The sequence below is a fragment of the Bombus impatiens genome, unplaced genomic scaffold (genome assembly GCF_000188095.3).
Source record: "Bombus impatiens unplaced genomic scaffold, BIMP_2.2 scf_0582, whole genome shotgun sequence".
Taxonomy (NCBI): domain Eukaryota; kingdom Metazoa; phylum Arthropoda; class Insecta; order Hymenoptera; family Apidae; genus Bombus; species Bombus impatiens.
In genome coordinates this window covers 142,491-156,754 of record NT_177001.1, presented here as the reverse complement: position 1 = coordinate 156,754, position 14,264 = coordinate 142,491, and the positions used below count along the sequence as shown (strand labels likewise).

General features: G+C 28.9%; 1 protein-coding gene, 1 long non-coding RNA gene and 1 other non-coding gene across 4 annotated transcripts in view; 2 read left to right on the top strand and 1 right to left on the bottom strand.

Moving 5' to 3' along the window:
- Positions 1–5,196, bottom strand: part of LOC100746350 (sodium-independent sulfate anion transporter-like) — a 37,147-nt gene extending 31,951 nt beyond the window's left edge. The window contains exon 1 of one of the 2 annotated variants that reach the window (XM_012388928.3): positions 5,083–5,196. The gene's annotated coding sequence lies outside the window, so the exon portion shown is untranslated. The other variant, XM_003491641.4, reaches the window with a different exon arrangement.
- Positions 5,193–11,991, top strand: LOC100742876. The gene is made up of 2 exons (XR_002947186.2): positions 5,193–5,361; positions 11,585–11,991. It is a non-coding gene; the product is annotated as an uncharacterized LOC100742876 (long non-coding RNA).
- Positions 11,837–11,918, top strand: TRNAS-GCU. Its single transcript has one exon. It is a non-coding gene; the product is annotated as a tRNA-Ser (tRNA).
- Positions 11,992–14,264: the final 2,273 nt, after the last annotated feature.

The window sequence follows — 14,264 nt, the reverse complement described above, 5'->3', positions numbered from 1 at the left end:
TGCTTCTCTTTTTCTTCTCGTCTGTGGTTACGGATTATTGGCTGCGTTCGTGTACCATCAAATGACAATGGTTTTTCCACTGCCCTTTTCTTTTAGTTACTTCTGCTGTTTTATAATCTATTTTGCAAGAGCAAGGTGAGTATTTATGTTAGCTTGTCCTTTTCAGTTAAAGTATTTTCTCAAAACATTCACTTCTCTAGTTTTCTAGCATAGACGAATAATAACAGACGAATGAAATTATTAGGCTGCGAATATTTATGCAAATTTATATTCCTCTGTAAACAGAAATTATATAAAATACTAAAGAAATGGAACTGAAACATAAAAAGATTTCTCCTTACAAGTATTAATTATAATGAATACTTTGCTTTGCATATTTTGTATATGTCTGCATAATACGTGCATTTTGTACATTTCTATTTATTTAAATTTCCTATATAGATACATAAATATATTCAGTTTTCCAATAGCTAAACATGCATATGTATGTGTGTTAAAATACTTCAAGTTCCCTAGTTTTTTTACCTTTTTAAGTAACGTTATGTAGGACGTTATGAAATAATTACTAAATGTAAATTGTACACGAAACAAAGAAAAACAAAGATGGCGATAGAAATAATAAAACGTCAATTTCCTTCAGTTTCGAAATGATAGATAAGATATTTGGATTAAGCAAGACAGAAATGGAATGGATAGTATAAATTAATATAACTATGAACAGGACTATTTAATAGATTAATTAAAGGTGCAATTTTCTGAAATAGTCAGGTGATATCTAATTATTGAAGTTGAACTAACGCGATATTTCAGTTAATTTACATTATTGAATTCTATTTCTCAACATTGTGGTTATGAAAGGGAATTCCAAAGATTTGCTTAATATGTTTTCTATTATTTCCTTTTCCACCTAGATCCAACAATTTCACGAAGGTTGTAAAAAACGAAGTATTCATAAAAATGCGATAAACTATCTTTTTTAAATTATGTTAATGTTTTTCTTGTCTGTTTTTCCTAGAATTTATCTACTATTTATAAGAATCAGAAATCTGATTTTTGTAGAATTTAGTTACTCCATTTACGCATTTTAAGAATTTTCCTTTACGCAACTTTTATGCATTATTTCACAACATGATTCTTAATGGATTTAAATAAGTTTAATTTGAAATTATTTACAGGCAAAGTAAAATCAAATCTCCATCTATAATTATTATTATAAAAAATTGGGCCAGTTAATTTCAAACTAACGACTTTAATTGAAGCATCGCATATTTAGGTGCTGAATATTACATTATTCAACTGTTAACACTGTACTTATATACAAATGCTTCGTCCTTTCCATGAATTTTTTGCGCTAATAATGAAATTGATAAAATCTTTCTTCTAACAATCGAAGAAGTCGTGACAAAAATAATTCTTGCCTATGTTTATCTTTCATCAGGAGAGCAAAAGCATACGCTAGAATCTTTAATCTCTGCCAATATTTCAATTCTTTGAAACAAAAGTACACAATTCTTGTAAGTGCACATGTCTATAATTAATTATACCGCAGGAGAATTATACCTAATTAAGTCATGAAGCTGTGAATGTTATGATAAAGGTTTTTTTTTATAGAATTAGTTAATTTTTAATCGACAATAAATCGAGGTATCTTTTTCCATCGTCTATTCCATCATGTGGTGAATTCAGCTTCTCTGTTACTAAAGTTAAAAAAATTTGACACGAGTTGTTGTTATTTCTGTAAAATAAATCAATCTTTAGCTGCGAAGGAAATATCATGCTTTTGGCACGGTTATATTTGATTTAAATTTTAAATTGCTTGGCACCACGCTTCTCTTTTTCTGTCGCTGTAAGTAGTTTAATCTTGTTTTCTATTGGCCTAAATTCTGATTCCGCTAAATTCCTGAATGTTTAACACGCACGTTAGCATGTTAAAACTTTCAACGTATCGGATATCATACAAAGAGCTACGATGTTATTGGAATTGGCGATCCAATTGTTTTGAACGAGATCGTGCTACATGCAGTGGTTCACGGAAGTATCTGGACATTTATCGTAAAAAACTTTCATTCACAGATTATATGTGTTATATAACATATTTTGAAATTTTATTAACACTGTAAAATTTAAACTCAGTCGGTAAATGTACATAACATACAAGATATATAACTGCAAACATTTAATAAAAAATTAGTATGCAACAAATATATAATATAATATAATATAATATAATTTATATTATATTATTTTATGTCAATAATAATTATATTATTATAATAATATTATTATATTATCTTATTATAATTATAATTTAAACATTATTATAAAATACATTATTAATATGGTAGGTAATTAGCCGTTTAAATACTTCTGTGATCTTTGCGAAATATATACTTACATTGAATATCTTTTAACTTCTATGTTCATTTTCAGAATCGTTTCAGACTTTACTAACACACACAGTGTGTGATGATACTAGGCTTTCGTACTAATGAAATTTTAAAATATTTAGAAATATTTGGGTATTTAGAAATACGGGAATATTTTCATAAGCTATTGTACTTCTCTTCTTCTTTCCACTTTTTTACTGTTACATTCCAAGCAGCCATATAAAGCCGTTTTTTTACGAGTTTTTGTAACTAGATTACACGCGAATTTTTCACTCGATACAATTTTCATTTACGTATTCACGGCTATTCGCCTAAGTATATGTGCGAAAGTTTATTAGAAGGCCTATAATCCTACATAAAGGCGGATGATGCTTTCTCTGAACGATTTCAACGAACATTACGAAGCGATCAGTGAATTGATACATCTCATTCAACGTTTTGTGTGGCGACGCGACGCGATGCGACGCAACGCTTGAAATGAAAATCGTTCGGCCATGTATACAACGCGATAAAGAGTTGGAAAGACTCTTTGATTCAATTTTTTATAGATATTCGTTTGAAACAATGCTTCAAGATGCGAACCAGCCTAGCACGTTTCCTTCTATTATTTGTTGTTAATTGTTGTTATATCTAATATATCTCATCAGAGATAAATAAACAGTGCGTTAATACATATACTCGTAGTATATATATTAGTTACATTTTATCTTAGTTAGATGCATAATATCTTAGTTACATTTTTTATCTATTTTAATAAATTTGTGTTGCTAAATACTGTTTTTAAACATTGTGTTTACGAATGAAATTTCAAGGATTAGTTCCATATGTATTTAGTTATTATCTGTAAGAATGTGAAGGAACTGAGACATTTGTGGTATTTTTAATTCATGGAAATTGTTATTTGTGTGTTTTATCTTGTGAAGTAATTTCAAGTAGTATACCTATTATTATAATGTATTACCTGTACTTCGGTAAAACAATATGCAATTTGTTTTATTTGTGTATTTTAATAACATTCAGTTCATATAATTTTTACGCATTATTTTGCTATTTGTTCCTTATTACACTAAACAATAATACATTTTTGCTTCTTTCAATATCAATTTACGTGAATTATAATATATAATTTATAAGAAATGACTTATGTAAGTTATAGTAATAATTGGTATAAAAATCAACACGTTCAATATGGATATTACACAAGCATATAATATAATTCTATAGATAGCAAGTAAAATAGTTCTCATGGAATTATTACCACGATAATTAATTCAATTCTGTCTAAACTTTCAGAATATGTAATTTACCTCAAAGAAGAGACATATGCCTTTTATAATCTTTTCCTTCTACGTTCGTTCAAAATCTGTTTAAACTTAAATTAATCATTTTCATATATTAGTAAACTTATATATTTATATACACTAGATTTACACTAGATTTATTTATTATATATTATTGGATATATTGTGGCAAATATATATAATATAAATTATTTAAGGAGCTAAAACGTTAAAAAAATTTGTTATATTTCTTCCTTGCATTATTTATCATGTCTGTTCTATCTGTTATTTGTTATTTCTATTATACTTTTTATTTTTATTCTTATAATTCTTTTGCTTTCATTGCTTGCTATTCAATTTTATTTTCATGGAGATATTTTATATTATGATATCATCGTTATATACCATTTCTGATATAAAATATCTAGATTACGAATTTTTATGCAAATTTATATTTTTATAGACATAACTAACGAAATAGAACATAAGTAGTATTAAAAATTATCATAACGTATACCCTTTTCTGAACGTTTCATATATTTTCGTATATTACATATATGTATGCATTTTGTACATTTTTGTATTATTAAATTTCACGTTCATTTCAAGTTCATAAAAATTCGCAGTATAAGAATATATAATAAATAAAATAAATAGTCTTTTCTGTAAAAAAATTAAAAACAATTTCCATTAGAATTGATATTTCGGAGTCTCGTGCACTAACGATTCTTTGTTTCTTAATTTTATTACACGTCCTAAAATCCGTTGATATCCGTTCGAAGCCATCCTACAAGCTATTATAAACTTCATTTAACATTAACCCATTCTACTTTCTCGTAGTTTTCGATCCTATGGTCGTACACGATATCATCGATTGAAAATAGAAACACCATGCTAATCTCGCATACATAAATACCTTGCATCAATGTCACATCACAGCCAACAGTGAACCACGGTAATTGTAATTCCTAAAGCCATCATGACCAGTAGCGTGTCCACTGGCGTGTTGTTTTCCCTGCGAACGCCACGATCGTTCTGTTTCTTTTTTCTCTTCTTTTCCGAGAATACTCGCGAAGAGTTCACTGGCGTCGCGTCAAATGTGTTTCCGTGCACAGTTCTACAGCTTCCACGCAAAAACTGAACGCTACGATCGCGAGAAATTCAGCGAGAAATTTTCACCACGTGCGATCGTCACCGTATAAGAAACGCTCGAAGAATTCGTTTCAGATTATTAACAGAAGTAAATAGGTAAAAGAGCTGCGCGTTCCGTGAAAAATTTAGGTTACCGTTTGATCGAGAAAGTAACACTGGTATGTTTTCGCTGAATTGGTCGATGTGGTTCGATGCGAATCGAACAGAAATCTTTATAAACGTTCGAACGTTGTAAACCGTGTGTCTCTGAGGGGAACGCTCACCTGAGCTGAAACTTGACAGCCGAGAATTCGCCTTTGCGCGGTGCGCTGATGCGTCTGCGCATTAATACCCATCTCTCCTAAAACATCGTCACGTGCTTCTGAGTCAGTCCACGCTACACGTTGGTCACTGTACTACACGCTACACGGTACCGTGCGTTGAAACGCGATGAAAATGAGGAAAGAGATGGCCGGCGTAAATCCCCGGAAACCCACCAATATCTTGTTAAAAAATGTAAATAACTCGACTCGACTGAACACTTTCCTTACAAAAAGCCTTCGGTGAGTATATTCGTTTCTCTAACGTAACATGTGGTACGAACTCCAACGTAATGAAACCTGTTCGACTCGCTTCAGGTATTTGTTTCGTACAACTTTTTCTGCTTTTCTCTCTTTGTTGAATAGTCATTTTGAATTAATAGTTTAACATTTGTCGACACGCGTGATCTGGGAATTATATGATGTTTAAATAATTTAGGTGAAAGGGTTTAGGAAGGGATAAAAACGGATAGACTTTTGTTCCATATGATAAGACTTTTCTTTGATCTAGGTTATAAAATACGTTTAGTGATAAAATTTCCAGTTATGTTAATGCTCTGTCGTATAATACTAAAACAAATCTTTGTTTGGCAATGGAATTTCAGCTGTTCAAATTTTATTTTATTTTTATAATGAATTTACATTGTGAAGATCTTGGAACATATTTTTTCCAATATAATTAGTAATACAATTTAAGCTTTTTATGATTTCAGTTTTATTAAAAACAGGTTTAAATATCTTTTTATAGTAACTTTATAACGTTGGAATCTTAAAATATGGCATTTTTTAAATATAAATATTAGCATATATCAATTTATCAAATTTAAATTTAACTATTACCAAAAATAGGTGCAAATCGTAAAAAAGATATTATTGTCGGAATTTGTAGTTTCTATGTGTATACACATGTTACGAATCTCTTTAATTTGAAATTGATATCAATCATCCAATCTCTGCTTGTTAAGGTTAAGCAAGATTATTAGATCGTTCTAACGATTTTAAAATCGTTATTGCAACAAAGAATAAGAAACAAATTAGAAATTCAATCGGATGATGACATCTCTTAATCAGCGGGCTGAAAATATGACGTTCGAATTTCCTAAACAAGATTCACATTACTTGTAAATAGATTGTATTTGGAGATGTGTTTTCGAGCGTCATTAGCGCATAATGTAGTTAACTTTGTATTGCTATATCTATTAAAGTATATTGTAGATTTAATATGTTATAGACAGCCAAATACAGAAAAAGATAGAAAATTTAACAAGTTTATTTTTGTTCTTTGTATGAATTCTAGTAAAATTTATCAACTCTATTGTTGTAAATATTAACTTCTAAATCTTAATAATTATATAAGTATTGAGTATTGTAAAAAGATATATTGGCATACTGTTGACATGGATCATTCATTTTCTAATAAAGTTACCAATCTATTAATAAGTTGCATTTAAAGTTCTAGGTATCTAGAAGATACATAAAAGACTATTATGAATTAGGTTTGTATACTAAATCCTGTACTACACAGTTCCTGAACTACACGATAGAAGCGCTTTTTATGTCAACAATCTGTTTCTTCAGAAAAAAAGAGTCTCCTCAAGCTAATGAAAGATGAATATAGATATTGTTTAAGAAAATATAGTAGTGTATTATTCGCACCTTACAAATATGTATATTTTTATATGAATCAATTATTTTAAATAGGTATATCATTTCTATCACTACAGCAAAAGATTAAGAAAATAAAAGGAAACATTTCAATACTATATAAATATGACAGACATTTTAATTGATTGAATGAAAGACTTAAGTAAAATTGTTTGAAAACTTAACTTTCGCAAATAGTTATATTTCTCTTCTATGTTTTTTAACGTTACATTATATCGATTTATTGTATCATTCAATTCAAATTGCTCACTCGATCTTTATGATGCAATCAATAATTTGGATGCTACTTATACGTTCTGAATTACCAACAGTTATTGAGCAATATTTCCCAATGTATTAGATATATAATACATTATGCAATCCATTACTTATTGTATCTGTTGTTCTTAATAATTAATAAATATTATTCACGAAGATTATATATAGTATTATAAACTATATTCTTCTAACGAATGAAATTTAAAGAATTTTGAGAAAGGATGATAAAAAAAAGAAAAAATAAAAAACACTAACTTTAACTTGGTAGGAATTCGTAAACATTTAGAGATATGAATAAAGACGACAAAGCATGACATACAGAAACTGTTATGGTCTTTTGTTATTAAAATCTACCGCTAATGAAAGTGTGATCTTCTAAAAAATTCTTTTACCGTGATAATATTAATTACTGTCTACCAGTTATAACGTTACATAACACGATCAGTAGTCGCGTGGATCATTAAGGATAAGCTCAGTTGCCTTCTTTATGAGTTCGAGAGATCTTTTCTACGTGTCTGCTTGCTATCTTGCATTTTGTTTCCGTTCTCTTACATCACAAGCAGACGTAGTGGCGCATATTTGCCACAAATGGAATTCATGTGAATTCATACCTATTGTTAGCGTAATCAAGCCAGTAAATAATATCGTCGTTCAAAGCACGTTGCAAATCGAATCGAACGGAATGGGAAAAAAAGAAACGTCATTTACGATTTACCAGTTGCATTGGATTCGGTTCCCTGGGAGTTAACATCCGGCTTTATTGTGCCTGGCACGTTTTTCCTATAGAGAAGAACTTTGTTCCGTTGAAACGTGTAGTTCTTGATGGACCTTCGATCTAGAATGGGATTTACTGTAATAGAGGAAAAAAGAATATGTTACAATATCGGTAATTCATTTTTACGTCATTTGTGGTATGTCCACGATGCAAAAATAAAATTCCTTTCTTCCTGTACATTGGAATTACCCTAAAGTTAAGGCAATCGGTAAACCACGTTACGTTTTGAAATCCCAGAAAGAGTTTCTTCAATGAAACAATGGAAAAGTTCGCAGAATGGTTTACCTGCGTATCATTCTTCTATTATTATATATACACACACGCGCGCGCGTACCTTCAATTATTTATATGCAATTATCATCTTCGATAATTGCATCCTCTGAAATGTTGGTAAATTTCGAGAGATAATCTATTTTTTACCGTACTGTCTATGTTTCAAGTGACTATAAATTTTGTCGTAACGGACATTCCATACGTTAACCTTATGTTCGTAGTTAGTACTTTATCGTAATCGGTTTTTTTAAAGAGCTAAAAGCACGGATATTATTGAGTGTTTGCAATAAAAAATTATCATTGGAAACCAATTAATTCGTTGATAAACGAAATCGTTTGACCGATTGTTCGTGTAAGTTCTGTCATTATCGGTAACCCTATTTTAATAGTCGTGGATTGCCCTTGATAAATTACGTAATATAACATGACTGATTTTAAAATGAATGACCAGACGTCGCCGATGATATTATTTTTATAATACGAAACTATATATATTATAATAATACGTATTATATATATTATTATGTATATTATACTTAAATATATTATTATATATTATTCAATTATATGATTGCCTTCAAATTATCTGAATAATGAAAAATTCACATTTTTCGGTTGTTAAGTTTGGTTTCTAAGTGATTAAATTTTAATTTGATTAAAATAAAATAAAATGGACAGATGAAATTTTAAAGGATATTTCAAATTAAGTTTGAAAAATAATTCTCATATTATCTTACTTGTATATACTTTAATTATATTTTATTATATTTGTATGTATATCGTACTATCAATAATATGAGGAAAGAAAATAAGTATATATTTCAAAGTGTCAAATTTTTGTTTCAATAAAAGAATCAATAAAATAATAACAAAACTCCTTTTCTTTCATTTTCGATAACAATGTGAATACAATTAAATATTAAACTGGCTTAATAACATATTTATATTATTAATTACTTTTTGTTTATCAGTCTCTGCAATAAGGAAAAGAAATAAAAATGAAAGTGTTTAATTGTGGAAAAGAGTAACTTTAAAAGCGCATTCAAGTGTAATACTGAATAATTTAACTGCTTATGAATACTTATAACGAATGCGCAGTGCAGTTTATTCGGGTTGCGTAGATTTCATTACAATTACCAGTTCCTGCAATTTTAATTTGCTACCACCGAGGACGTCAAGATTACAACGTCAGCATACATTTCCTTTAAGTTACGGTTACTTTTGTCGTTTTCCATTTAGTTAACTAATACTTGCTCGAATCACGGTAATATATCTTGAATAATAATATAATGTGTCGTTTTCATTAGTCATTTGCTTTTCTTATGAACATATGAAATAGTACTTATTCGTTTCACGTAATAAAGGAACTATGTGAAATGCGTGAAAGACGATTGTAACGTTGTTTAATGTGCTAAATACGTCGATATGTCAGTTTTAGAAGAACAGTTAAACTTAACGATTCTTGTAAGGACACGAATAATATTATTCGAAGATTGGTTAGAAACCGTTTCGCTAAAACTTGAAGTTCATGGAAATGAAGTGCGTTGACTTGAGAGATAATTATGTGATTTAAAGACTACCTAATTTTTCGCCCGAACCTCGTTCAGAAATTTGTGGACGATACGATTGGTCAATTTATATTAATAATATATAAATGTTTGCAAAAATATGCCAATTAATGACAATTTATCTATCTATATATCTTCTTGTAGAATCGACAGATACGTACATACTAACATTAAAAAATATCCGAACATTTCCTTATTTCTAAGAAGATAAGTTAGTTTAGGTATAAAATAGGATGAACGGCAATAATCATAGCTGTGCATAATAGTATATTATCACTCGATTAAATTCGTGTTTTTACAGGCAATACCGAGTAATAAAACTATTGTTAAATCTTATAGAATTATTACTTGACGATTATTTGTCTATTCTCCAATTTTTTAATTATAAAATATCCAATATTAATATAAACAGCGATATTTAAATAGGAAACGTATATAAATAGTAATGTATATGTATAATAAGTACAGATAAGTACAGACGTATGTATATTATTACCATATTTATTTTATAGTTAATTTATATTTATAGCCTGATTATTTCGGGAAAAGATAGTAAATGTTGCTTTTAATTTATAATTCATCATCGATTTGAACATTTCGATAAAATTTATATAGGTACCTAGTGTTATTACAAATTGGCAAAAATGCCCGGATACTTATAAGCCGTGGTGTATATTATACGAAATATAAAATCTTATCAATGGTATATTAAAATTAAATACTTTTAAATACTTTTAAATACCGTTGCTTGAACTAATCACGATATTCTATCTATCAATTTGAAAAATTTTTTCTATCTTATCTATAGCTTGGTACACGAATTCCTTCAATAAGAAGCTCCTTAAATGATAAAATTGCTTTATAACGCCAATTTTACTACTGAATATTAACATTTATGAATATATTTTGTGTTATAATGCTCTACAGCTGTTCAATAAAGTGTAAAATCAAACTACATTAGATTTTATCAGAGATAACTGTCCATGTACTTTCGAATGGTGATGTGAACAGATAAATTCAATGCACGTGACTCTTCGTTATCTATGATCGAACGTGCATTGTTTCAAGTTGACAATTATTTGCATTCCTTATAAATTCTTATAAAACACGTTAATGCCCACCTCCGTTATTCCAGAAGCATTTTCCACACGCCCCACTATGTTTTCCTTTCTTTCCACCTTCTCTGAATTGCTGATTAAGTTATATAATCCAGCTTTGGTGCTATACCCGTGTTTCTGAGATCGAGAACTATAGGCAATTTGCTCTTTATACTTTGCGTGTATTTTAATGCAGTAGAATCTTCGTTATCCGAACGAATCACGATACACACTATTCGGATAATCGAATAACTTTGAATAAAATTGTAACGATTCCTTTCAGTTCCTATTCTTCTATTGTAATCTTTGCTACAAGGAATCATGCCTAAATTTTACATTAATTGATGTTGCAAGAATTAATTTTTCTTCTAATTAGTCCTCTGGTAACCTAGGTGCTGCTGCAGTTTACTTAAAAGACCAATATTGTTGTAACAATTTAATCACACCGGTATTAAGCTAAATGTTATTATTATTCTAAATTGAATATATTATTTATAATTGCTATATTTAAAATATGATACGTTTATGTTTAGAGAAGTGTGAGAGGCCAATACATGTATTACTGGTTGATATAATACGGAGATTGCAAATTTTATCAGATAGATTGTGTTCATTACGTAATTAACAGATTATATTGATAGCTTAAATTATTATGATAGATATACAGATTATTTATAATTGTCATATTTAAAATACGATATGTCAATGGTTATAAAAATGTACGAAACAGATACTTACTAAATATGGATATAAATTAAATAGCAAATGAAGGACTTCAATTTCTATCAGATAAATTGCATTCATTGCCTAATTAACAAATTGTGTTCTAGATTCGTGTAATGTTGGCGGTGCTAGTCTACTCGTTTGCCTCGAATATTCTTGTTCATTAAATCGGAATGATGGAATCGTACAAATGCTGTTGATGAATATTAATGACTGCCATCTGGAGTTAAGAATATTTGGATGATGTCAGGAACAAGGATAACGGTATGATGTATAAATTATATAATATAATACATGCTAGATTTATTTTAGGAACAGATGACATCGAAATATATTCGCTAAAACACGGGTTCACATCGGACGAGGTGGCCGAGTGGTTAAGGCGTTGGACTGCTAATCCAATGTGCTCTGCACGCGTGGGTTCGAATCCCATCCTCGTCGATTCGCTTTTTGTTACTTTGCAAAACATTCTAGTTCATAAGGTATGTACAATTGGAGAAAGTTGCTAAAAAAATTGACGACTCTTTAATGTCCGAGAGTCAGAAGTTTGTTGAACTCGATATAAAAAGAAAAGTGCAGCAGTAGAAATTCAGAATGTATGTATATTTAAAATACATTTATATGTAGTATTTATTTAAAGTAAAATTTTATTATGTATGTAATACGTTATTATTAAATTGTAATGTTGAATACATGAATTTTATTGAAACAAATACAGAATCAGATATTTAATTAAAAAGCAGTTTAATTTTAAGTAACTACATGGATCATTTGTTTGCTGGTACGTATTTGAAAATTATTTTCTATTACTTACAACAGAATTCCATGTATCTGAATTTGTCGGGGACCGAAGAGTTTATATTTTATATAACTGGAATTCATAAAATAAGAGCTTACATTATGTTTTCCATTATTTACTATTTTTGGTTCATACAATAGGAGCTTGCGTTTAAGCAAGCGAATTCAAATAGCGAAATTTCTGTTATACAAAATTTAGTTAACATTAACTAAAATTTTGTTTAAATGAATGGAGTCTAGTTAGATGAAATTCTATTGTATATGTATTAATTTATTATTATTATTTGAGAAATAGTGATTAATGACTTTTCGTTACAAATACCTAAAAAAATTTTACGACGCTTTAATGAATCGAAGTACTAAAAAAAAAGGAAGTAAAATTTTATTACTTATCAACACATTGTTATCAAATTATGATATTGGAACTAATTTTATTAAAATAGCATATTTGAAAGCTTAGTTTAGTTTGAAGTCAGTACGTAGATTGTTTGTTTAATAAAATATTTTCCATTATTTATATATATTCCAATTTATTATTACTTTATAGACAGTGTTTAATGATTTTTCAACAAGTATAATGTATTCATCAAAATCCCTAAAATCCGCTTCTACATATATTGTAGAGTACGAGTATTGAATTTATAAATGTATGTTTATTACATACATGTTAATTAGCTCAAATGAAGGAAGATATATTTATTCGAAAACTACGTAGTACTTATGTATATTTGTGCACATTTTCTCCCTTCCTCTTCAAATATGATATAAAATAATGGATTTACAATATAATACAAGATATTAAGCACGTATATCTAACCACGAATTTAACCAAGATTGTATTAAACAAGTTTATGCAATGGAATAAATTTTTATAATTGACGAACCGGTAAAACCAAATTTATTTGTTTAGTTTTTAAATATCCTCTTCGAATAGAGGTATTACCTGTATTACCGTCGATGGCTTCTCGCCGTTACACAATCAATTATGTAACTGAGGAATGTGCTTCATGTTCGATCATGAATTTTTTTGTGGAGTCGTTCCAGCATGTTCAATATCGGTGTTCGAATAGACCACCGAGATTTGACGTCAATAGAATTGAAAACAAAGTGAGATAATGAATACGTGTGTAAAATGTACACGGTAAATTAGTTTGCTAATGTGTAATTAGCAAGACACCCCCTAGTCGTATGCATTATTCATTACGTCTTCATATCATAAGAAACAATCACATTCAATGGATTTTCCTTAGTGCAAGTGACTGCATTAGGCTTGTGTATTACCGGAGTAGATAATTGTATATTATAAATTATCATGCGAGCAACGATCTACTTGTTTGATGAAGCATGACACTGGTAGTTCGCAGAAACATATTAAGTAATAAAATCAACTAGTGTATGTCATTTTTCACTAGCAAATAGCGAGGTAAGTAGTATTCAATAGTAGAGATGATAAAATATAATTTTTCTCGTTTATTTATACGTATAAATTATGTATTAATTTATTGAGTCATATTTTTTATAGTATTGTCCATTTTACGCTACAAAAAGTTTGCACGCTGAGTCATAGTGCAGTTTGTATAATTTCTTAGTAAGAAGTCCATCAAAGTGAAATTCATTGTTTCCTTAGAACGCAATCACCTTTGATATATTGTAGAGTGCAGACACGTGTACGAGTGAGTAATTGAATGGGTATAAATTCGTCATTTGATAGGAATAAGTTAATTTATGCGATTTTTGACGGTAATTATAAGGCTATAAATTATAAATAAGAATATATATATATTGCAAATAAAGTGCTATAAAAAGAATGAATATTCTAATTTCTGTTTAAAGGTATTCCATTATTTATTTACTCTATTCAATTATTTATTCAAAATGTCTCGTGCATGGGCTCTTTATTCTGAATAAATTTATTTATGTCTGAATTTAATAAATACGTTCTAAATTTTCGAACATGAAATAAGTAATATAATGGTACACCATGCACGA